Source organism: Alligator sinensis, unplaced genomic scaffold, assembly GCF_000455745.1.
Source record: "Alligator sinensis unplaced genomic scaffold, ASM45574v1 scaffold678_1, whole genome shotgun sequence".
Taxonomy (NCBI): Eukaryota; Metazoa; Chordata; order Crocodylia; family Alligatoridae; genus Alligator; species Alligator sinensis.
Genome location: NW_005842006.1, coordinates 872747 through 899344, shown reverse-complemented (window position 1 = coordinate 899344; position 26598 = coordinate 872747).

Genomic DNA, 26598 nt, shown 5'->3' with positions numbered 1-26598 from the left:
CTTGCGGAGGCTGAAGAGGTCCAGGTGCCCCAGTCTCTCCTCATAGGGCTTGGTCTGCAAGCCCTTAACCATACGAGTGGCCCTTCTCTGGACCCTCTCCAGGTTATCCACATCCCTCTTGAAGTGCGGCGCCCAACACTGCACGCAGTACTCCAACTGCGGTCTGACCAGCGCCCGATAGAGGGGAAGTATCACCTCCTTGGACCTATTCGTCATGCATCTGCTGATGCACGATAAAGTGCCATTGGCTTTTCTGATGGCTTTGTCACACAGCCGACTCATGTTCATCTTGGAGTCCACTAGGACTCCAAGATCCCTTTCCACTTCCGTGCCACCAAGCAGGTCATTTCCTAGGCAGTAGGTATGCTGGACATTTTTCCTCCCTAGGTGCAGCACTTTGCATTTCTCCTTGTTGAACTGCATTCTGTTGTTTTCCACCCAAATGTCCAACCTGTCCAGGTCTGCTTGTAGTTGTTCCCTGCCCTCTGGTGTGTCCACTTCTCCCCACAGTTTTGTGTCATCTGCAAAGTTGGACAGAGTACACTTCACTCCCTCATCCAAGTTGCTGATGAAGACATTGAAGAGTATCGGTCCAAGGACCAAGCCTTGCGGGACCCCACTGCCCACACCCTTCCAGGTCGATACCAACCCATCCACTACGACTCTCTGGGTACAACCCTCTAGCCAATTCGCCACCCACTGGACTGTGTAGTTGTCAGTGATGGCCCCTGTTCATTCTAGTCTTCTGATTTAACTTTCCTGTAACTGTTATTTTTACCATAATTATTTGCTGGACTGAAGCCCAATAGCACCAAGTAGCAAGTTGGCTGCCAGTGGCATCCCTATTGGTTTCTCTGAGACTTTCTTTTAACATGTATTGCGGTTGGATAGAAAAAGATGCAGGTAAGAAGGTGTCACATATGCCATAACTTGGCATGCAGAAGGTTTATTGTTGATGGCTATTGGCACAATGGAAAAAACCAAAAAACTTGAATCTCATGGTCCAAGGTAAGTTTGCAGGGCCAGAAACCAGTGCCTTCCCCACCCCCAACATGTACATGTCTTTTTACTTGACTACATTTGATCTGCCAACTAATAGGGCGTAAAGACTAAGCCCTTGCCCCTGTCATTCTTACCTGAAAAATTATTCTGTAAGAAATGCACTTTTCTTCAGTTTTGCATGTGTGGAACTGAAAAAAAGAAATATTAATAACGAATACTAGTTTGAGTAAGTATACAAGATCATTATATAAACTTTCAGTAATATTTTCCATGCATAATTCATTACATGTTTTATTTATTGTTTACATTTATTAAACATTGATTCTATTTCTTCCACCCAAAGTCAATTTTCAGATGCAATAAAATATTCATATTAACTACATTAAAAAATGCAAGGAAACAAAGACTGCATTCTTTTTCCTCTTCCCCCTCTCCAGGAACAGGCCTCTTGTCAAAAATTTGCATCTATCCTTTTTTGGCATGTTGTTTCCACTTTTAAAGTATGTTATTAGTAATACTGCAGAGAGACATTCAAACACCAGCAGCAAAACCCCAAAACCATGTGACTGGAGTCAGAATCATGGCATTTGGTAAAAATAGTGAACACTGATTTTTTTGTGTCATTAGGTTCCCATTTTCAAGCTTTTCTTTACAACCATAAGGACTAAAATCTTTTATATTCATAACCAATTCTCAGGACATAACATGACTCCAGAAACTTGGACCTGAATAGAAACAGCAAATATTGTGTGAAATGCAATAATGACTACAGGTATTGGCAATACTGAGTCATGTTCTCCTGCTCAGTCATAAGACTTTTTCACCCTTCTCCAGTACAAACACCACACGCAACTCTGGCTAGAGTTGCCACCATCAACAGTGGCACCCTCAAGCATGCCATAGTACTTCCCATTTCCAGACTAAGTTTATTCAAGGTCAGTTTATATCCATTTGTTTGAGTACTCTATGTATGTGCGTGTTTATTTTTAAAATCAAGCAAAAACAATTGGTCTTGATCATCAAGATAATCTTGTAAAATGCCATGGTCTGTCCTATTGAGAAGGTCAGAGCAAAAGATTAAGGGGATCAGCAGGCTAGAAACAATTAGAAGGAGGCAACAATAGTGATTTGGTTGGAAGAAGTTGAGAAAAACATTAAGCCAATTAGTACATCTAGTTTAGTTAAAGCATAACAGCAGGATTTAAGTGCCTCTGTGAATTTGATGGGATTAATTGCCAAGGGAAGAGGATCTGCTTTAAGTATGCATACAACTAAGAGTATAAGGGATGTTTCTGGCTGCGTCTACATGAGATGCTAACTGCACAGTAGCTCGTTACTACTGCACAATAGTGTTACCGGGCACGATCTGTAACATGACGCTACTGCACAGTAGTAATGAGCTACTGTACAGTAAGCATCACTAGGCAACCGTGCTGAAACGCTGGTTACTCTGCAGTCATTTAGGACTTGGTTATACAAGTCCTAAATGACTGCATAGTAATAACTGCGCAGTGGGCGTCTTGTGCAGACATGCCCTCTGAGTACGAAGACCTGGAAAAAAATGCTAATGGTGAGAAGGAGTAGACTGTACAATATTCTGTTATTAGTAGTAGTGGAAGCCCCAAAACTGTCAAGGGATTTCAAATGGACTAAACAATGTATTTGAGACTATGTGGTCAGGGGAAAACAGACTTGAAAAATTGATTTCTCTGTTCCATCTGTAATTTCTATGACTAAGTAGGAAAAAATAGCAGGTCATAGCTCCAAAAATGGAGCAAGGAAGAAAAGGTGAGTACGGTAACTAGGGAATGTGGATGTTTGTGTTAAAACTTAATTGGGTGGCATCACTACATCTCTACCACTGTTTCTGCTCCCTGAGGGTTTAGTGTTTAAACTGAGAGCAGATTTTTTTTCTTAAAGATGTGGAAATTGGGTTATATGTGTTGAGAAATGGGAAATTAAATGCTACTGCCAGAGAAAAAACCTATAAGTGACAAAACCAATGAGTTTGTTTTAATCCCTCTGATGTCGCAGCACATACAGACTATATGGTTCAATGCACACCTTTGCCTTCATGACTGGGCCAAGGAAGTCCCTGTTTATGGGACTGTCTACACCTAGGTTTTAAATCCGTTTAATTCTTTCAGTTTGCAAACATGTTTAGCTAAACATCTGTATTCACATTTACCTGTTAAGATATACTGATACACAAGAGTTGTATAGGTCTAAAGGCAGCCATGTTAGGGGGTTCACAAATTGTTGCATTAGTTTCCAGTGGGGTGCAACTGAATTGGTAGAACAGTTGTACAGAGTTGGCCCTAAGTGGCATTGTTCCAGAGCAATGTCTACATTCTGCTCCCCTGCAACTCCAATCTAAAATTTCTCTTTTTTGGAAAAAGCAGATGCATATGACTTAGGAGCTTCACTGCCCATTCCTAGCATAGCCTCTTTGTCCCACTGTTTGTGAGCTAAAGTGTCATTTTAGGCTTTGTAAGGGTAGGGGTCTGTCTCCGTTCCACATGCACAAAGATAAAAACTCATTTGGGGCTGTTTACCCCTGAATGAAACAACTGCTAAAATTACTGCAATTCCTTTACTTTTTCCCTTGATACTTTGTTCATATCTTCAAATGTGTTAAGGGAAGCATGGGCAGATCTAGAATTTTGAAATGGGAGTGCAGGTGGTGAGGTGTACCATCACATATAAAACAACACACATATTTTTCCAGTTAAAATAAACTAGAAGCTTTCCTAATGTGCTAGGAAACTGGGGCTATATTATTTGGTTTAAGATTGAAGCAGAAACAAATATAGCTTCATTGGAATGAGTTTTAAAAAACACCTATAGGACTGTGAAATAGGAGTTTCGTTACCAGGAGCAGCTAACAGACAGCAGCGTGGCAGAACAAAGGGTAGCTTCATTGGTGGAACATCAAGACTATTAAAAAGAAGAGAGGGTCATTAACACTTGTGGGATGAATGGATCTGGTAGATTAGAATGATTCATGAAGTCAGTCGAATCCCCTCAGCACTGTCTGCCTAGAAATGTTGCTTGCACTGCTAGGCAGTTGGTTTTAAACTTTGGATGGAGCAGGAATCAAAGGGTAATGCAAGAGTATCAGTGCACCCCAACCTGGATCCACCCCTGAGAGTAAGGGTTGACTGTGTTCACTTAACAGGTTTTAAAGAATATAATTCATACATAAAGTCCTAGTTAAAACCAACATTAGCAAATGTGCTTCACAACACAACCAGTTTTTCCAAGTACAGGCAAATCCAGGAAGCAATTTTTTACGTCCTTGTTCCTGCAACCTCTTCTTTTCCCTCTCTAGTGTTGCTAACTCAGAATCTCATTGTGATGCGCAATATTTTGTGAGAATATCCTGATTTTCTATTTTTTCCCTGGACAGTAACAGTTATCTGCTTCAGTTTTGAACAGAAACAAGAATTTAATGGTATATTCGAGCAACAAGAGTAAATATTCCCATTATGTAACAGACTGAGGAAATATTCAGTTTGCCTATTCAGCATTTATAGCCTCATTCTTATTGGTTGTTGACCTCCACTGTTCCCTGCATGTTCCAGACAAGGTATTTCTATGCTCTTGTGTACAACAGCATTAAATCAGATGAAAGAATACAGTAAGTACAAAATTACCAGTACCAGATCCTGGAATGGGGCAACAGAGTGAGCCCACCCCTGCTTTTGGTTGTGCCATGCATGAACAGTGAGCTCTAAGGTCACTGCCTGGTCAGTGCAAACTCCTGCCAGGGAGAAGTGAGGAGAGAGCTCTGAGCTCACCAGATGAATGGGGCTGCTGCTTTCATGTGGCTCTGGAGTTGGGGGAGCAAACACTGCTGCTTGCTCACCCATCCACTAACCCCTCTTCCCCACCACCACCAAATTCAACAGCAGGGAAAAGTAGGGGATGAGTGGCAGAAGCAGTGCTCACCCCCTGAGCTTTGAACCTGCATGAAAGCAAGGGCTCTGACCAGACCTATGTGCAGCATAGCCAAAGTAGGGGAAGGTGTAGCCATGCCACTGCAACCTCTCCAGATCCATCTCTGCAAACTACTCGTGCATAGGGACCTACTTAATTTGCAGTTTCATGAATTTCATGGAAACCACAAAATCCACAAAAACAGCAACAAACCACTTCATAAAAATAATATATTGGCTTCGCAGTGGGAGCCAGTGGTCCTCACTGCTGGGAGGGGAAGGCGCCGGCTGTCAGGGAAGCACAAAGGACAGCAGTCAAGATGATGATTAACCCCTTGTCCCTCCTCCTCCTGCTAGATCCTCTCCACCAATCAGCGCTGTGGAGTGGGGCAGCATGAAGGGCAGCTAGCAATCAAAGTGGTGGCCGCCCCTCATCCCTTCAGCTCTCCCTCCTCCAGGGGAGGAGGGACTTTCCGCCAATCTGTGCTGATGGGCAGGGCTGCCACACAACACCTGCAAAATGAGTTCTGCATGCTATGAAAGGGTTATGAGAAACCCTTTGTCTCACCTCAATTTAAGTAGATCCCTAACCATGCAGCTGGATGTAGGCCATAGTTTCTCAACCTGTGGTATGCATACCCCTGGGGGTACGCGAGACAGGCAGGGGGTACGTGGGTACCCCAACACTCTCTCTCTCTCTTACCATCTTTTCCTCTCTCTCTTGCTCCCTCCTCCTCTCAAAACTATGGCAAAAAATTTAGTGTGTTGCACATTGCACGATGCTTTAAGTTCCCCAGTAATAATTTAGTAATAATTTGGTTCAGCCCTCTTAGCTTTGGCCAACATCACCTCTAGCCCAGGTACATACTTGAGTTGTGCCCCTCTGGTGTAAAAGGTGGCAACCCTACCCACACCAGATCAGACATCTGTCATATCACGACCTTATATACACAGCCCTTAGTTCATAGTTCATAGTTCATAGTTTCAGGGTCGGAAGGGACCTAATAGATCTTCTAGCCCGACCCCCCGCCAGGGCGGGAGAACAACCCAAAAACACAAACAAAACCACTCACCCTAAAAACAAAAACGGGACTCAAATGAGTCCAGCCAGGTAAGTATCCAGCCTCTTCTTAAAGATCCCCAGGGTAGGGGCCAGCACCACCTCCCTTGGAAGTTGGTTCCAGCTCCTAGCCGCCCTGACTGTGAAGTAGTTTTTTCGGATGTCCAATCTGTACCTCCTCTCCATCAACTTGTGCCCATTATTCCTTGTTATGCCAGCAGGGGCTAGGGGAAACAGCGTCTCCCCCAAACCCTTCTGGTTCCCCCTAGTGAGTTTATAGACGGTCACCAGGTCCCCCCTCAGCCTTCTCTTGTGGAGGCTGAATAGGTTCAAGTCCCGCAGTCTCTCACTGTAGGGTCTGCCCTGTTGTCCCCGGATCATGCGGGTGGCCCTCCTCTGGACCCTCTCCATGTTGTCCACATCCCTCCTGAAATGGGGCGCACAGAACTGGACACAATACTCCAGCTGCGGCCTGACCAGCGTCGCATAGAGGGGGAGGATCACCTCCCTGGCTCTACTCGAGATGCACCTGTGGATGCACGACAAGGTCCGGTTAGCCCTGCCAACCATGACCTCGCATTGTCGGCCCATGTTCATCTTGGAGTCAATAATGACACCAAGATCCCTTTCCGCCTCCGTGCTCTCAAGTAGGGAGTTCCCCATCGTATAAGTGTGCTGCTGGTTCCTACTACCCAAGTGCAGCACCCTGCACTTGTCCGTATTGAAACGCATCCTGTTCCTGTCTGCCCACCCCTGTAACCTATCCAGATCCTTCTGCAATCTCTCTCTCCCTGCTAGCGTGCTCACCTCCCCCCAAATTTTGGTGTCATCAGCGAATTTAAACAGGTTGCTCTCCACCCCAACATCAAGATCGCTGATGAAGACATTGAACAGCGCAGGGCCCAGGACCGAGCCCTGAGGGACTCCACTACCCACCTCCCCCCAAGTCGAATATGATCCATCCACCACCACCCTCTGAGTGCGACCCTTCAGCCAATCTGCAATCCATCTGACCGTGTAGGCATCTATGCCACAGTCGCCTAGTTTACTAATTAGGATGGGGTGAGAGACGGTGTCAAAGGCCTTGCTGAAGTCCAGAAAGACTACATCCACCGCGACACCTGCATCCATGGCCTTTGTGACCTGATCATAAAAGGCAATCAGGTTGGTCTGACATGATCTCCCCCTAATAAATCCATGCTGATTGCCCCTGAGCATCATCTCGGATGCCGGCCCATCACAAATGTGCTCCTTGATGATCTTCTCAAAGAGCTTCCCCAGGATTGAGGTAAGACTGACGGGCCTATAATTGCCCGGGTCCTCCCTTTTCCCTTTTTTGAAGATGGGGACCACATTAGCTACCTTCCAATCGTCTGGCACCTGGCCCAAGCACCACGATCGCTCGTAGAGCCGTGCCAGGGGCCCTGCAATAACCCCAGCCAGCTCCCTCAGCACCCTGGGGTGGAGAGCATCCGGACCCGCTGACTTGAACGCGTCCAGCCCCTCCAGAAGCTCTCTAACCCGGTCCTCCCCAACCTGAGGTCTGAAGGCGATCCCCTCGCGTCCGGCTTCTATCACAGCAGGGAAGTCCCGGTCCCTGCACAAGAAAACGGAGGTGAAGAATTGGTTAAAGAGGTCCGCTTTATCCTCTGACGCAACCACCAGATTGCCCCGCATATCCTGCAGGGGCCCCACATTACCCGGCGCCTTCTTCATCCTCCCAATATATTTGAAAAAGGACTTTTTGTTATCCTTAATCCTGGACGCTAATCCGAGCTCTATCTCCGCCTTGGCCTTCCTAACAGCCCGCCTGCAGGCCCGAGCAGAGGAGGTATACTCCTCTTTGGAGATTACACCCCCCTTCCACCGGGCGTACGCCACCCTTTTGGCAAGCAGGCATTCCCGGACACCCTTGGTGAGCCAGGGGGGCTTTTGGACACTCCTGCCCGCCTTGCTTCTTGTCGGGATGGACACCCCTTGGGCCCCGAGTATCGTTTCCTTAAGGAACGACCACTCCTCTTGGATGCTGAGTTCCTCTGCCCTCAAGGACCCCAGTTCCTCTCCCACTAATCTCCTCATCTCACTGAAGTTGGCCCTCCTGAAGTCTAGGGCCACCACCTTGCTGCGGGCCCTTGACACTCTACGCTGGATGGTGAATTCCAGCACGCGATGATCACTATTGCCCAGGTGGTCAAGAACCTGGAGGCCTCTTACCAGGTCGTCGCCTGCGGCCAGTACCAGGTCCAGCAGAGCATCTCCTCTGGTGGGACTGTGCACCTCCTGAATCAAGTGGAGGTCCTGCAACTCGGCCAAGAACCTCCTGGAGCGGTCCGTCCCGGCTGACTGCTCCTCCCAGCAGATGTCCGGGTAATTCTTCCAACATATGGCACACGTTCGTCTGTAAATATAAAATCCCCTGGAAAATTCAGTTTTGGAGTACTTATTAAAATGTTCATAAGTTAGGGGGTACTTGCTACTTAGAAGGTTGAGAAACACTGATGTAGGCTCCCTTACTTTGTGCTTTTTGTGACTACACTTTTTGCGACTGTGCTTTTTGGGACTGAAAACAGCCACTTTCCACTTTCCAAACCAGAGGAATAAAATGGTGGAGTTGACTAGTTCCCCATCATAATGGTCAATTAAACTAAAAAAACAAAAAAATCCTACATATATTTTTGTTTCACGGGAACTTTCATAGATGTTTTCAGATTTTTGGAAGAGAATTCAAAACCCAGAAAATATTTTTCTAAAAGATGTCATGAAAATGGAAGTTTCTGCAGGAAGTAAAAACTTTTCACAGGAAAAAGTCACATCAGAAACCTCCTGTTTCATCAAAACAAGGGTGCGATCATGGGCGCCAAATACATGGGAGCCTGAGAGCCGTGGCCCTCCTCCAGAAGAGGGCTATCACCTGAAATGCATAAAACTTTCCGCGTGTCCTTCATCTCAGGCCCTACCCAGCAAAAATAAAAGTCAGTGCCTGTGGGTGCAACAGAAATTTATTTAACCACAAAGGTTAACTATGAAAGATGACACAAGTAGTTGTATAATAGGACAGTGAGAGAAGATATTTTACTACTCTGTAACACAGAGGCTTCTATCAAAGGCATGAAGAACATTCTACCAAGAATGAAAATATTTATCTAGTCATTGTCCAGTCCCTCCTTTATACTGTAGATGCAAATAGCAACAAAGTATTGTGGTCCTATTGACATCATGCTCAGTCTATGTTTAGTCAACATGCCTAGAACTCTGGCAATTGTTTTTAAAAGGCTGTTGAAGGAGTCACATCTATTAATCTGATTCCTCATATTCTAATATCAAATAAGTAGTACTAATCTAAAGGAAACCACACCCAATGAATGCTCAGTTGCCACAGTGATTTTTCAAGTTGAGTAGTATCAGTATGCTGATGCTCCTGTATTTTTTGACCCGATGGTAACCTTGTGCATCATCTACCTCCTAGTTGTTCATACGTGTGTGAACTGAATTGCAAAATCAGAATTTCCTACGGTAACAGACACAGAGATGGCATCATACTCAGAGTCTGAGAGAACGGAGTCATTTTCTTTGCATCAGAAGAAATAATTTGTCTAAGAAAGGTTGGTAAAATGTGACTGTAAATAATTAGACAAATTAGCCAAGTTAGACCTTCTTCACAATACAACACAAGGGATTAAAGCAGATGACTAATATGGTACATTAACAACTTGGAAGCTAATAGCTATGAGTGTGGGTTCAATTGCCAACTACAGACTGTTTCGCAGATGGTGTATGTGTATATTATGTAAAGATGTAGAGGAGAGGTGTGGGGGGAGGAATGACGTGAAGGAAAGCAAATATAATGAAACTTGTCGCAAAATTAAATATTTGAAGAACGCTGTAGCCCAACAGCCAACTTTCATTAATAATTCTCCCATTCAAAGAATATAGCATGAAAAACTCCTTCCAACTAGCTTGGAAATGCAACTATAGTCTCAGAAGTCGCTCAGTAGCACATGGGCATGCCTACATGTGCAAGTAATGCAAAGCAATAAAGCTCTGGAGCTGGCTGGGGCACCAGGCTGCCTCATTGTGGGGCTAGCCAGCAGGCAGCTCCTGCACTGAAGCATCTTCATGCCCCAGCCAGCCAGGGCAGTGTCTACACATACACTGCTGCAGAGTGAAAAACTCTGCAGCCAGATAGTACTTGTATTTGCAAGTACTATCCTGCTGTGGAGTTAATTAGTTCACTCCAGCCTAATAGGGGTGCACGTGTAGAGGTACAATGTTTACTGTAGAGCTAGTCTACTCTGCAGTAAATGTCTTATGTAGATGCACCCACTGGCCTCTAAACCTCAAATCAATTTAGAAGAGGGAGTTGTCTGCCACCTTATCCTTCTTGGGGATTCTCTGCTGGTAAGTGTTTGAAGGATTGTTCCTCAAGTGTCCCCCAAAAAGGAAAAGCAACAAATTCTGAGAGTTTCCCTGTATTCTATCCAGCACATTGGCAACAATAATCACAAAACACTCGCTGAAGTTCTCTCTCCGAACATCCAAACTTTCAATGCCAGAACTGAGTTTAAGGAGATATACAATATAGATAACAATAAAAAAGGAGACCAAGTTAGAAAACAATACATAAAGAAGAGGCAAATTTTAAAGACAATAATATTGCACTACTTCCTAACATTACAGATAGAAAAGCATTTTGTCTGGGAAAAGATTTGATGCTACACAGCATTGCTTGGCAGCTTGATGTCTTTTTCACTAGGCCAATTTCAACTCCAGCAAAATATAATTGGCTGAGGCTCTGCACCTATGCTTGAAACTTCAATTCAATAACTTCATATCTATTTTATTCCACTGAGAAGCAGAACTAATGTGTGGTTGGGATATAAAAAGAATGATTCTCTGGGAGAACTAAAGTTCAATTCCTTTCTTTCATTTCAATAAACTGAGGCTGATTTTTAAATTGGCAGGTCTGTCAAAGGAGATTTCTGATCAAAATTAGAGGCTCAGACATGCAGTGATCTTCTCAAAGGGCTAAAATAAAAATATTTCACATTTATCCTCTGTTGTTGGAGATGGTGGATTCAAGGAACAGCACAAAAACACTTTCACGACTATGCATTCTGATTTTAAAAATTCTTTCATTCCAGCTGCATTGTCTTCCCTCAAATATGCAAATTGGTAGAGCTTAACTCACACAAATGCTCACAGAAAGCAATGGTATAATTTATACTTGAGGATTCATGGAAGGGAAATTTTACATAAGCCAGAACAATCAGATAGAGAAGAATTTGACTGCACCCTTCAGAATCATGATTGCAGACACACACAGTTGTCTCATGGAAAGGTGAGAGCACTCTAAATTGACTCTCTGCTCCCAGCTAGTAAATGTTACAGTGGGCTATTTTTCCAAGGCATCATTCCTTTTAGAAACCATGTGGCTGAAAAAAAGAAAAAGGTATACAATTTTCTAAAATCTCTAATCCTCAGTTTTCTGTTGTTCTCCCTCAGAGAAGCAAAGCTCCAGCTCTCTTCCTTCTCTATTATAATCAGTACATTTCTCCAAAAGCCATGAATAAAAATACCACTTCTATGACCAATTTCCTGTAACCCAGGTAGAATTATTAGTTATCTAGTAGATCCCATCCAGAACCTAAGAAAAGTATGTACAGAACTAGCAAACTGCCTGTCAAGAATGATGAGGAGAGGGCCGGAGGGGGGAGGAAGCTCTTTAACCCTAACCCTAACCCTAACCCCTCTGCCCCTGCAACACCAACGCTGCCCAGAAGCAGAAGAGATGGAAGTTTGCCCCTCTGTCCACCTCCTCCAGCACCCTGCGCTGCCAATGCCTCCAAGGAGCAGGGGTGGGGGGGAGAGGGGCAAGGTCATCAGCACTGGCCTCACCCCCCCGCTCCATCCCCTTCATCCCCGCTGTCATGGCAGCGCTCCCCGATACTGCTACCGCCGCCTCCTGTCCGTAACACTCTTGGAGCACTCTGGTTGTTTCAGTAACTAATCAGAGTAGTCCAAGAGTGTTATGGACAGACAGACAGATGGACTAAGCCCTTTATTATATAAGAATACTTAAAAATTCAATACGATTAATGAAAAGCAAGATTTCAATCATGTCCATAGTAGGTCTACACTATAGTCCAGGTGTGACTGCTACTTGTTTAGTAGATATACCTGAGCAGAGGTTATAAAAGGGGCAACTCTGCTTTGAGTAGTACTCGGCAGCACAGTTGCCAGCAGTAGTGGTGGGATCAACCACCACCGTTAGTAGTGGCCACTAGTTTTTCACCCCCTCCCTAAGGCAGGGCCTGCAGCTGCTGCTCTGCTCACTCCCCACTCTAGCCAGCTTAGCTACTTTTAGCAGCAAAACCAGAGTAGCACAATACCCAGGTGAAAAGCTGAGACTGTGGACAGACATTACAATTGTTCTTCAAATGCCTCTGAAGCATTTCCAAGAGCAAGCAGAGGTAAATGCTCTTTGGAGTGCTCCAAAAATGGTTGAAGGGTTTCCAAAATAATGGAGGAAACAGTAACTTCTTTGAAGCACTTGTGTTTCAGGTTACCTTGAGCACACGCCATGAAGCATGACAGGGGCTCACTCAGTTCTCCAGCATCCCACAGTGCACCATTCTTTCCCCCTTCCTCCACAGCAGAAGACCAACTGGGAGACCCTGCTGCCTGAACTGGAAGACCAGAAACAGAGAGGTACATAGGGATTAGGGGCTGGAGAGCAGGAATCCCTATATGCCTCTCCACCTTCTGCCTCTCAGTTCCAGCAACAGCCAGGGGTCACGGGGCCTCTGGTCCCCCTATTCCAGAGAGGGGTCTCCACCTCCAGTTCTGGTGGTAGGAGAAACACTCTGGGAGAGGACAGGCAGAGAGCTCCCACTGACAGTCCACTGGGGAGGGGAATGGAGCCTCAGGACCTTGACGTTGAAGCACTGCAGCCAGGGGCTGTACATCTCTCTATAGCTGAAGCACTCCATTTTGATGTGCTTCAAAGAGCAGCCATTTGTGCATACCCTTGTGAGGGGAGAAGAGTGGGGCAAAGAGAAAGCCCTGGGAAACTCAAAGGGATACTTACTGCAGTTACGGAGAGAAGCCCAGCCAGAGCAGGTAGCATTCTGTTGCGTTTCCGCAGAGTGTGCTCCCTTCGGATTGGCAGAGGGAGCATGAAGAGGGGTATTTCTGGCCCCAGACAAGGGCAGGCAGAGGAAGACAGAAGCCATCCTTAGTGGGCTGATCTGGATTGACTAACCCAGGTATCGGGTACGAATTGATTTAAGGTTATTGTCCTCCAGAATCAAAATGAACTTAATTGATGGACCTTATAATAGAACTTATAATGGATAGAACTTATAATTAATTGATTTAAGGATGGCCTCAGGGAGCCCAAACAAATGGATTTAAACTCCTAGACATCCATTTGGTAAGACAGCTATTAACTGCTAGCAGCATATTGGGTCAACACAAGATCCAGGCCCAGACGTGTATCATCTGGGAAGTGGTAAGGGTGGAGTGTGAGGGGAGGTAGAGCCCCATGAAGAGGACCCTGAGAGGACCAGCCAGAACCTCTGCCAGCCCACACATCTAGCTCCAATATTGAAAAGAAAATGAAGGCATCGCAGGTGAGAGCATAACACTGGAGATTAGTAGTGGCGGTGCTGTCCTTGATCCTGATGGTGTGCTCCAGTAGGATGTCAGGCATGTGTGGGCCCTGGCCTTATTGAACCTAACCCTGACAACCCTGAATAAATACTGCATTGGTCAATGTGTGGTGACTTCCTGGCTATCTTGAATATACTGTTACTGTACCCACACCATTGATGTACAAAGCTCCATGAAGCTAAAATTCAATTATATATATATATATATATATATATATATATATACACACATACACACACACACACATATGTATACACACACACACACACACACACATATCCCAATCTCCAAGGAAATGTTGAGGCTGCATCAGGTTCCCACAAAGAAATTATAGGAAACGGCTTGTTTTCACAAATGTTGCTTTTCTTTTTCAACAACTTTTTATTTACTTATTGCTGCAAACATTTCAAAACTATATAAATACCTGATTCCTATATAAAACTGAAGAATTTCTGACTGGAAGCTTAGCAAGCCATTAAGCACTACTGTTACATCCTGTACAGAATGATATATTTGCCAGAGGAAATAGCCTGGCAGCCTAGACATTGTGTTTGAAACCCTTAGAGATCAAGGGTTTAATCTTAACAGAATCAGCTATGCTCATCATGCACCTGTCTACATGTCTGTGCCAGAAAGTAAAATGGCTCCTGACCCCTGCATGAGCTACTGATATCATGTGTTAGAGCAGCCACTAGTTCCCTCCTGCCTAAGTGGGTGGAGAAAGGTAATGAATGGCTGTGGGTGGCCTTAAGCCACGTTTCCCCATCCTCCCAATGTGTTATCCAGTATTGCTTAGCTATGGAGCAGCTCAGTTCCCTTGAGGAGCCAGGCAAAATGGGCAGAGACACAATATGATGCCTGTGCCACTCCAGAAACAACACACCTAGCAACATGCTGACTTTATGCAAAAGGACTGTAAAGGGTCAATCCAGCTTCAGGTGTCCCTGGCCAAAGCTTCTTCCCAACCACTATAGCCATCTGTCCATCACCCTAGATGTATTTTAGCAAAGGAAGTGATGCCTTGTTTGTGAAGCCCTTTGGGATTCTTCTAAATGAAAGATACTATGTAGATTATTAATAAAGCATAAAAATGTACATAGCATTCCCAAACCACATATGCAAGAGAAGCAGTCCCTAGCATTAACTGTCTCCATCTTAATTGTAAGTGCTAGATAGTCTTGTTATTACATATAACTCTATTTCATTTTCATAATGGACCACCTTATGATGCTTTGAAAAAGTAAAAGAAAAACAGCATAATGCGCCTGATTGTAATATATGGGAGCAGGCTGGAACAGTGGTAGATACTTTAGCATCGCATTCATGAGAACAGATAATATTAATGTTTACTATATATATCTGATTGTTTTAAAGATAACTATAGGGTGAGTAGGGGCAACAACCATGAGTGTAGGCTTTCTACACATGGAAACTATTTCAAACCTGTCTACAAAATGGTACAATGATACTAGAAAGATAATTGCTAAGACCTAAAAAAATTGCCCTTGAGCCAAAAAAAAAGGTATAATGCTGTTCTGCTACCATACATTAAAGCCTCCATACCCCAGATTCTAGCAAGAAGATTTACTGCTATTATAAATACCACAAAAATAGGCTCTAGATAAGAAGATTTAGAGAGTATCTTTACTTGGATCAAAGGCAAAGAATTCTCTTTCAATAGGAAGAGGATATTAACGTATTGATGACAACTGCTGGCCAAAGAAGACATCAAAGTCTTTCTAGGACCTTTACAGATCAACCCAATACTAAAAGCAGATGAAAAAGGTCCCTAAAGACACACTGAATATTTGGAGTGGGAAATCTGTCCTCCAGTTCCCTCTTCCAGAACCATATTTGAGGCAATATTAAATGACGGCTGGTTTTGTGGCAGTCTGGGATAGGCAATTCTTTTTGTACATCACCCAGCCAATTTATAGTCATCAAATTGAGCAATAACTAGCTTATATTCCCCACACAGTCTTATCATTGTTAACATGGTCCTCTTTTCTCTCACTGTTTGTCAAGTTCACTTGCATATCTGACTCAAGTGGAATTAAAGTTGTCAGGCCAAGGCTTCTATCTGCCCGTTGTTTTATACAGGATCTAAGACAATGCTGTCCTGCAGGAACATGGAGACCTTAAGTCTGCAAAGTCTTTCAATCTAAAATATTATTTAAGGGCAAATCAACCTCTAATTTCATATTATCATACAAAATGAGGGATGGAAGGGCCCTCAGCCGGTCATCTAGTCCCCTCAACCCCCTGCTCAAAGCAGCACCATCCCCAACTAGATCATACCAGCTAAAGCTTAGTCTAGCTGGGTCTTAAAAACCTCCAAGGATGGAGATTCCACTATCTCTCTGGGTAACCTGTTCCAGTGCTTCACCACCCTCCTGGTGAGAAAACTCTTCCTATCTACCCTAAACTTTCCTTGCTGCAACTTGAGACCATTGCTTCTTGTTCCATCATCTGCCACCACTGAGAACTGTTTAGCTCCATTCTCTTTCAAACCCCACTTCAGGTAGTTGAAGGCTGCTATTAAATCCCCTCTTAGTCTCCTCTTCTCTAAACTAAATAAGCCCAGTTCCCTCAGCCTCTCTTCAGAAGTCATGTGCCCCAGCCCCCTCCCCATTTTTGTTGCCCTCTGCTGGACTGTCTCAAATTGGTCCACATCCTTTCTGTAGTGGGAGGCGCAAAATTGAACACAGTACTGTAGGTGTAACCTCACCAGTGCTGAATAGAGGGGAATAATCATTTCTCTTTATTTGCTGGCAACACTCCTACCAATGTAGCCTAGTATGCCATTAGACTTATTGGCAACAAGGACACACTGCTGGCTCATATGTAGCTTATTGTGTACTGTAACCCCCAAGTCCTTTTCTGCAGAGCTGCTGCCCACCCAGTCAGCCCCCAGCCTGTACCAGCACATGGGACTGTTCTGTCCTAAGTGCAGCACTTTCCACTTGTCCTTCTTGAACATCATGAGATTTCTTTTGGCCCAGTCCTCCAATTTGTCTGGGTCAATGAATCCTAACCCTACCCTCCAGCATATATATTACTCCCCCCACCCCTTGATATCATCTGCAAACTTGCTGAAGGTGTACTCTATGCCATCTTCCAGGTTGTTGATGAAGATATTAAATAAAACCAGCCCAGGACTGACCCGTGGGGCACTCCAATTGATACTGGCTGCCACCTAGACATTGAGCCATTGATTACTACCCTTTGAGCCTGATGCTCTAGCCAGTTTTCTATCCACCTTACAGTCCATTGATCCAGCCCGTACTTCCTTTGTTTGCCTGTGAGAATGTTGTGGGAGACCATATCAAAAACCTTGCTAAAATCAAGGTATACCACATCCACTGGTCTCCCCACATACACAGAACCAGTCATCTCATCATAGAAGGCAATCAGGTTGGTCAGGTATGATTTGTCCTTGGCAAATCCATGCTGACTGTTCCTAATCACCTTCTTCTCCTCCTTGTGCTTACAAACGGATTCCTTGAGGATCTGCTTGATAATTTTTCAAGGGACTGAGGTGAGACTGTAGTTCCCTGGATCTTCCTTTTCCCCTTTCCTAAATATGGGCACTATGTTTTCCCTTTTCCAATCATCTGGGACCTCTCCCAATCACCATGAGTTTTCAAAGATGATGGTTGTGGCAGGTCACTGTTGCTGCCTGCCACATTAAGGGCTGAGCCAAACAGCCAGTAGGTGCTTGATTACAGCAGCCATTTTAGAACTCTGGCTGCCTATATAACCAGGACAGTTCACTGCTGGTGGGCCAGGAAGAAACATTGCTTGGCTGAAAGGCTGTATGAAACATCCTGGAGGTAAGGGCAAGAGTTTATGGGGGTGGATAGGAGGTTCCTGGTCCTGGGCATGACCTAAAACTGCACCCTGCCAGGAGTGGGCGGCCTGGTGGGGCTCCCAGTGGTGTGGGAGCCCCCAGGAAATACCAGGCCAGTTACCACACTGGTGAAAGGTGGGTTAGGGTGCCTTAATCCTTAGCCCCCACAACACTGTGGGTACAAGGGGGCCAGGCATGGCTATGGCCACCTGAGCCCAAAGAGGGGATAAGACTGAGACAGTGCCAGGCACAGGTCCAGCCACCTGAGTCCCCACTGAGAAGGGAAGCCCTGTAGCCCTAGTGAGGGGGTGGAGAGGAGGAGTCCCAGTGAGGCAGGAAACCAGAGGGCTGGGAACCCAGTATGTGTATATGAGTGTATAGAGTTGCCCTGGGAGAGGCCAGGGCAAGCTTGGCCCCAGTTGGGTAATTGGTTGGCCACTACCCTGGTGAGGGTTGTGGGAGAGGCCCAAAAGATGGTACGTCTGCCACCCAAGGTGTGTACTAGGTAAAGCCTCTGGTTGAAGGGGCCCGCTCTAAGAGGGAGCAAGGCAGTACTAGTTATCAATGCATGAAAGAGGCCCTGTGAGGGGGTGTGGAGTGTGAGAAACCCTAGTGAGAGGAAGGCAATATGAATCTGTGTGTCTGAGGCCTGAAAACAAGGGATAAGCTTGGTCTGGCTGTAGGCCGGGAGCATTAGATCACCTGGATGCCATCTGTGAGGCTTGATCTGCAGTGTAGGGGAGGAATGGAGCTTCCGATAGTGTCCCCTGGCATTGGGGCAAGAATAGGCAGCCTCCCACCTAATTAACACCATAATTATATATGATCAAGGCATGGCAGGAGACGAGGTGGGCAGTTGGCCCAGAAACAGGTGGACGGGCCAATGGCAGACCAGCCCTGAGAGTGCCTGTCTCTTACAATGGCCAGTGGCTCTGCAACCACATCAGCCAACTCCCTCAGCACCCTTGGATGCATCCCATCCAGCCCCATGTACTTGTATATGTCCAGCTTTTCTAAATAGTCCTTAACCTGTTCTTTCACCACTGTTGGCTGGTCACCTCCTCCCCAAACTGTGCTGACAGGTGCTGTAGGCTGGGAGCTGACCTTGTTTGTGAAGACTGAGGTGAAAGAGCCATTGAGCACTGCAGCCTCTTCTGCATCCCCTGTCATGAGGTTGCATCCCCCATTCAGTAAAGGACCCACACTTTCCCCGATCTTCTTGTTACTGACATATTTGTAGAAACCCTTCTTGTTACCCTTCACGTCCCTTGCTAGCTGTAACTACAATTGTGCTTTGGCCTTCCTGACTTCATCCCTGCATGCCCAAGTGGTACTGTTATACACTTCCCTAATTGTCTAAGTTTCCACTTTTTATAAGCTTCCTTTTTGTGATTAAGCTTACTGAAGAGTTCTCTGCTAAGCCAAACTTGTCCCATAGGAGACTCATAGGGGAGGCACAAGGGGGAACGTGCTGCCCCACCCTGAGCTTGGCTGCTGCCAATGTCACCGGTGGCTTCTGTGGGTGGTTGCCACTTGCCACCCCTCCCTGCTGCTGCTGCTGCCAGCAGCTTCTGTGGGTGGTCATTAATTGCTGCCACCACCTTCTGTGGGCGGTCACCGCTCACCACCACACCACCAACACTGCTGTCCACAAATTGTGTCCCCCCAGTCTTGGGAGGCACCAGTCATTCATGGCTGGTCCTCTGCCATACTTGTTAGTCTTCCTGCACCTTGGGATGGTTTGTTCCTGCCCTCTCAGTAAGGCTTCTTTAAAGTACAGCGAGCTCTTGTGGACTCCTCTCCTGTTTCCCAGGGGAGAGGCTAGCTTCCCAGGGGATCCTGCCCATGAGTTTCCCAAGAGAGTCGAAGTCTGTTTTTTTGTGAAGTCCAGGGTCCTAAAGAACACAAAATCCAAGGAGAATAAAAATGTTGTTTACCCCAAAGCATACATAGCAGGTTTCAGTCTGGACCAAATAAACATTCGGGATTCATGAAACTCATAATGAGTTGTAATAAAAGGGCATGAGATGCTTTACTCGAGATTAGAATAAATTACTGTGCAGTAAGTGTCACCATCTACATGTGCAGATGCTTACTGTGTAGTAATTTGCTCTACTCATGAGTAAATTTGCTACTTGTAAATACAAGCAGCAAATTTACATGCAATTAGTTACTGCACTATACAACATGTGTAGATGGCCAACCAGGAGCAAACTTGCTCCCGGTCAGCCAGGCAGCAGGGGACGGTAGATTGCTCCTTGCCCTTGAGAGATGCCTGCTGCTGGGGCAGGCTCTGCTGCTGGATCCTGGATGCGAACAAAGTCCCAATGCCCCAGCAGCGGGGAGCTCCCAGCCCTAGCTCCCCTATCATGATCATACAGTGGGGGCTGAGCATCTTGTTCCTGACTGTGATCACGGAGCTGGGGCTGGGAACCCCAGGGTTACAGAGTAGGAGCTGAGAATTGTCCTGGTCAGGGTCAAGTCCCATCCCTGTGTCCAATCAGGCGATCAAGGCACAGGGCTTGGAAAGAGCCGCAGGGGAAGGACAGATCCCAGCCCCTGCCCCAATCCACCAGTGGGGCAGCTAGCAGTGAACCCCGGCTGGGTGTGGAATCCCCATGCAGCTGAGGGCTTGCTGCTAGCTGCCCCACCAGTGGATCAGGGCAGGGGGCTAAGACCTGCCTCTGCCCCTGTCCCCCCCGCCCCTGCAGCTCTTTCCAAATCCCCTGTCCCTGATCAGGGAGCCATGGCCAGCAGCTCCATGCTGTCAGGGCAAGGGACATTGTCCCCACCCAGGCTTCGGTGGCAGAGCCCACCCCAGCAGCAGGCAGCTCTCAAGGGCAGGCAGCAGTCTCACAGCACAGTGCTGCCTGCCAGTCCCTGGTCTAGCACCCACATCCCTGCGTGTGTAGACACCTGCCTAGGGTGGGTTTACTCTACAGCAGCATTTGCACATGTAGACACACCCTGAATGGAGTATTTTAGAACCTATTTTACCCACAGTTTTAGTTAAAACAATTTGGAAACGCCATTAGCCCTAGAATGATTTGTATGTACTGCTTCCACTAAACTCAATTTCCTGACAGGCATAATATAACAGGGAAGCTGGCAAATTGATCTCGTGGCACTTTTCAGTAGACTTTGCAAAGCAACACACCTTATCCTTTCTAGAAATCAACAGGCTTGTTGAACTTGGGTATTTTCCATACCCGAAGCCACAAGCCCGAGAGTTCTTTTCCAAACCTCCACCGTCATACCAGGCATCAGAGAGGTATGTTTGGCAAAGCTGCCTGCTGTTATACCATGGCGGGAGTTAACCTAACTGGAACAAGAAGCACTGGGTTTTCAAAACAACTTCTGAAAGCACAGCTACTCCAAGGACTCTGAGAACTCCGATACGGCTAAGCAAATCGTTTTCTCTTTTGAATGTACTTTTCTAAATGTGCTGCCTTGAGGCAAAAGAAACTCCCAGAACAAACATGAATTTTTCAGGAGGCTGGAATTTATCTCCTGCCGTTTTGTAAGATATGAGAGACAAAAGATGCAATTTTGGCTTGGCTTCCTCTCTAAAGAGGAGCCTTTCCATCACAGGCATTTTTTTTTAAATATATCCTCCCTGCAACATATATATATTAATCCTTCTTTCTGCTGCATGAAGCGCCAACTCCAGCCCCATTGCTAGTTACCACAGAAACCTCTCCTGGGTAACCTATCTTTTTTGTTCGCCTGCTATTAATCATTAACACTAACCACTTAAGCTGGAAATAAAACACACTTTTTTTTTTTTTTATCAACAGGAATGTGATAACTGATGAAGTAGTGAAAAGAGTGCCAACAAACTCACTCCCCTCATGAGGTAAAGGCTTCGTTTATACAATGGGTTTGTTACCCTTTTCATGCTTAGAGCCTGGAACGGGTGCAGCATTATTAACAGGTGGAACGGTAAGGCTGAGGAGTGGAAAGTGATGTATGAGAAGCCCAAATGCCAATTGTGTGTGTCACCATTCAGGCAATTATGAAAGCTGTGCACTTACAAGGAACTTGCTCTGCATCTAAAGTATTAGCCAGATCCCTGCATAAGAACCTGAACATGATTAAATTCATTAAGTCAATTAAGAAACAACTAAGATCAGAAATCAATCAATGGGGAAAGCATGAGGTGCCTAGTCAAAAGCCTGTTGAAGTCAATGGAAAGGACCCTGTCAGCCTCCATGGATTTTTGATCAGGCTATAATAGATTATATGGATTCCTGTTCTCTTGCGCTGCATGTAGGTTGCCTTTGTCTGGCCTGGTATCCGGAGGCAACTCAGGGACAAGCTGATCAGTGCAGATAAGGCTTTGGGTAGGTGGGTTTAGGTGGGCTCAACTGTCAGTCTGCAGGCCAGACCCAACCCCCCAGGGCTCCCCACAGGGCTGAAATTTTGCAAGTGTGGGAGTGCTGCCATCACTCCACTGCTGCCATGTTTCCAGCCTGGTGAGTAGCTCCACAATCCAGATACCATAGCGCTGTGCATTAGGTAAGGCATGCAGGGGGGCATGGGGTCTGATCCTGGCATGCAGGGCTGGGTGGGTGGCGCAAAGCCTGATCCCAGCGTGAGGGGCTGGGGAGGTGGTGTTAGGCTCCAGGGTCTGATGCAGGCACATGGGTTCAGGGTGGACAGTGGCAACAGGCTTGTGATTAGGCACCTCATGCTTTCCCCACAGCCTGAACCCACCAGCCCCACATGCTGGGGGTGGGGACAGGGTGAAGCCCCAGAGCCCACTCCCAACACATGGGGGCCATCCAAGGCCACACTGGGCCCAATGTAGGTGTGTGGGGCCAGGCAGAGGCAGCATGGGGCCTGATCCTGCCTGTGGGCTGGATCAGAAGATTGAGCACCACTGGTTTAGACTGAGGGATTTAGGGTGTGCTATTGGAAACTAGGCCCATGTGATGGAAAATAGAGGGTTCTGGAGTGAATATAAATTGATACACTTCCTCGTTCTTGGTGTAAGCAAGAATATCATTGTCCCTGGGCAAGAGAAACAGAACAAGAAGGGAGAAGTGCCAATATAGTATCATGAGTTTGTTGCTAATGACTATAATGAACTGATTTTTGGACAACTTAGAACTCGTGACCACTACTGCAGTCAGATGGTTGCTCATCTGATTTCAAAGGTCTCTTTCTGCTCTTGATGGAAGCAATTAACCTATTTAGAAAGTCAGTCTCAAAAACTGAAAGTTATGGAAAGGTTCCATGCTTGTTTTTTGTTGCTGTTGGTTTGGTTTCTTTTCTTTTATACCCACAGAGATCAAATAAATTTAGTCATCTTTACCGGTGACATAATGGAAATTAATACCTTCTATTGTATTAAATGAATGCAGGGCCCAATCTTTCTTTGATACACCCGAATGCAGTGTTGCTCTCCAAAGCATATTAGGAAATTAGATTTTGCTTCTGGCTACCTGTATGATTTATCCTTACTCAGTGATGGATGCAGTGCCTCCCAGCTGTACTCTATCACTGATATGGCTTGTTAATATTTCCCTTTGGAAAGGACACTAATTGCCCTAAAAAAGAAATTGCTCCAAAAGCTGTCCCATCACATTAGCAGTCTCATAAATTATCTATCCGGTTCACAGGAAATATGGACATGGGAACCATCACCTGTAGTACCCATGGATAACTTTGATCCCAACAGATGACAGAGACATAGCACAGGTATCTGACACAATGACAACCACAACACACACCAGCTGGTGTAAAACAAGGCAAATAAACATTAAGCTCTGTACTGGGTAACTTTAGTCACAATTAGCCTATTTGACTCATCTTATTCACAATAGGGCAAGATGAAGACTTTCAAATGACAAAAATATTTTTTTTTTCTTAAGTGGACTTAATAGTTTTTTTCTTCCTGTCTCATGAAAATGGAAAAAAAAAGTTTGTTCTACATGAAACATTTCATTCTCCCCAAAATAGTATTCTGTTTTGGATACATTACTCTCCTTTGCTTTTTCTTTCTTTTTTAAAGATGAGATTCCTTCTACTGATGACACTTCTATACAAAACTCAAGATTAGATGAAGGTCAGGATATGGGGAACTTGGGCTCCGCTTCTTCCTCTGTGTGAGGGGATTTAAACCCACATTCCCCTCCTTCCAGAACACTGGCTGTATCACTAGACAATACAGCATTACATGGTGAGTATTTTTTTCAATTTATTTTGCTGATTAGAAATTAGTTTGTAGAAATACAGAAAACTTTCTTGGAAGTGGAACTGAGAATCACACGTCTCACTTCCCAAGTGTTTGGCTCATCCAACAGATTACTGTCATTTTCCAGTTGGCAGAATTCCTTAGTGGCTGTGCCTCTCGCTTAAAAGGTAAGAACTCCAAGTTTAAATCCACTCACTCTCTGACCGATTCAGGCCAGGGATTTGAACCCAGGTCTCCTACGCTCCATAAAACTGTTCCTTAAAGTAGACTGTACTCTCAGCCCTTCTGCCGCATTTCATATAAAACTAGACTCAAATTCATCAATATTTCTGCAATGACTGAAACCCCATTTTTAATTTTTCAACAAATTGACTATTTTCAAGGAAAAAAATAATCCAAATTCAGAAACATATTCAAGTGCCAAACTCTTTTGTAACTTAGACAGGCCTAGTGTCCATCAGAGTCCAAGCATGCCAAGCTTGATTTAGCATGCAAGGACTCTATGTTCAGTGAGGCATTTTTGACTTGGCATTCATTCCACATAGCTACAGAACATCATGAACGAAGAAGAATTTTCTTGTCCAGCTGGATATTTGGGGGTAAGTCAGTTCTTACAGGCTCATACAGGAAAGCACTTAAACATGGTCTTAAGTCCCCTCTACATGGTTAACTGTAACATCCAAGGGTGCCTGTAGATGTGCAGGGAAGCTGCTCCAACATGCTGTAATTAAAGAGTGTCAGAGCAGACTCAATTACTTGAATCTGCTGGAGTGTGCTAATTAGCACATTGAAGCAGCCTCTGCATCTTGTATCAGCGTCCCCATGCTTCAAAGTGGTGGCACGGATGCTTTAATTAAAGCCCATTCAGTGAGCTTTAGTTAAAGCGCCTCCACTGCCATTTTGAAGCACAGGGATGCTGAATACATGACACACTGTGGCTGCATAATTAGCCCAGGTCTCCCCCTCTCTAGGCAAAGGCTCTAACTACTAGCATGTTATACAAGAAGTTGCCATCATGACCTGTGTTTGCAAAGAAAGAAATGAGCGTGCTGCTCCTTGTCAATCCCATTCTGGTATACCAAACTTGGGCTTCTGGAGCCAGGCAGATAAAATGTATGGACATCTTGAGTATCGCTGTGGCAGGCCTATACACTACCACATGGGGGCTGGATTGTCCCAAGCTGACTCGCCTGCCACAACTTATGGGAGATGTATCCTGTTCCCTTGAACTATGTGGAGATCTTCCTGCTGGCTTGGGGTCCCCTCTGGTGTCTTCTGTGGGGCTCCTCCTTCCCTATACCCCATCCCTTTCCTTTCAGGTGTTCCAGTGGATTGCAGGCTGCACTTGAGTGTTTGTCATAGTCGAGTGAAGAGCAGCTGCATGCTGTCCCATCTGCAGCCACTGGCCATGTGGTACTGTGGTTGGAAGGGAAAAGCTAACACAAATGGAAATGAATAACTAAATGTTTTTCTGCCTGGGAAGGCAGTGCTCCATTGCCCCACAGTAAGCTGCTTGTTCCCAAGCATTGGAATTGTGTGTGGGGGGGGGGGGGGGGGGGGGGGTCCCAGCATCACCCCCTTTATTCCCCCCTTTGGTGTCCCTTGTTCTCAGGGGCTTTATGCTGATGCACTTCATGTGTGGGCTCTGAGTATGGGGCTGCTGGGGTGCTGCAATTCAACCCCAGTGAGGTCCTTACTCGCTAAGCCCTGATTGGCTTTTCCCTGTGAGGGTCTGCCTGCACTCATACAGGCTTCAGCTGGGTGGAGGTTGCCTGATTGAGGTGCTTTGTGCTGCACTGGGGCTAGAGCCTGGCCAGTTGCTTGCTTTGCCTTGCCTCTGGCCCTGAGGACCAGGGCCAGCTTCCCCAACTTATGGGCCAGTCATGGAGTTCATGGTGATGGCAGCAGTGAGCCTCTGTTGCTGCAGGCAGTGTCCGGTCCTTGCTTGGGTGCCTGGCATCCTCTGCCTGGCCCCGGCTCTGGCTATGGCTACTAGGAAGTCTTTTATGGTGTGGCTCCTGTGCCATGCCGCAATCTGGGCTCAGCTCATTTAATTGCATAGCGGCAGCTGTGCTGTGGGTTGCCTGACAACCTGTGCTATGGGAACCGTATAGGTCAGGTGGGGGCCTGCCACAATCACCTTGCGTAAAGGCACTTTATTTGGATCTGAACCCCAGTGAATCGGAGCCATCAAGAACAGTTCCACAGAGAGGCATTGCAACTCAGTCAGTTTTAATAATTGGAGCGTACAAAGCTTTCTCCCTTTTGTTATTGGTGTGATATGGAATAATAAAATAGTTTACTTGCTGCTTTTGCCAGGAAGAAAGAAATAGAACAGGTTTATAACACTGGGATTTAGAAATACTTGTTATTTGCTTGTTTTCCGTTTTGCATCTTCTCCAGAGGTTAAATAAAAATACCACATAGTCTCTGTCTGCAAACAAATACTGGGGAAGCAACAACATGGATAAAATTGAGACTTCATGGGGGAATTTAAATGAGTGTATTATCAGAATATTTCAATAATATTTAAAATCTCAAGTGATGAAACAGTTGCCAGGGCTCAGACAGTTGTTAGATGCTGATCTGTAATTGCTGTTATCAGTGAAAAAAAGAAATGAGAAAAGATAGAACAAAGAGTTTTAAAGGAAATTAAAAAGCAGGAAAAAAAGAAAGGGGAGAGAGGTACAGTAAGAAACCAGCATTGGGACCCAAAATCAGACATGTTCAAATCAGAAATGAGGCACCCTTAAAAAAAATTTTAAAAAGTAAAAGTGATTGAACAAGGGAGCAAACAACCAAGGAATAGTAGTAGGTTCTCATTCTCTTGATATCTTTAGATCACAACTGCTTTTCTGAAGGTGTGCCCTAGTCAAAC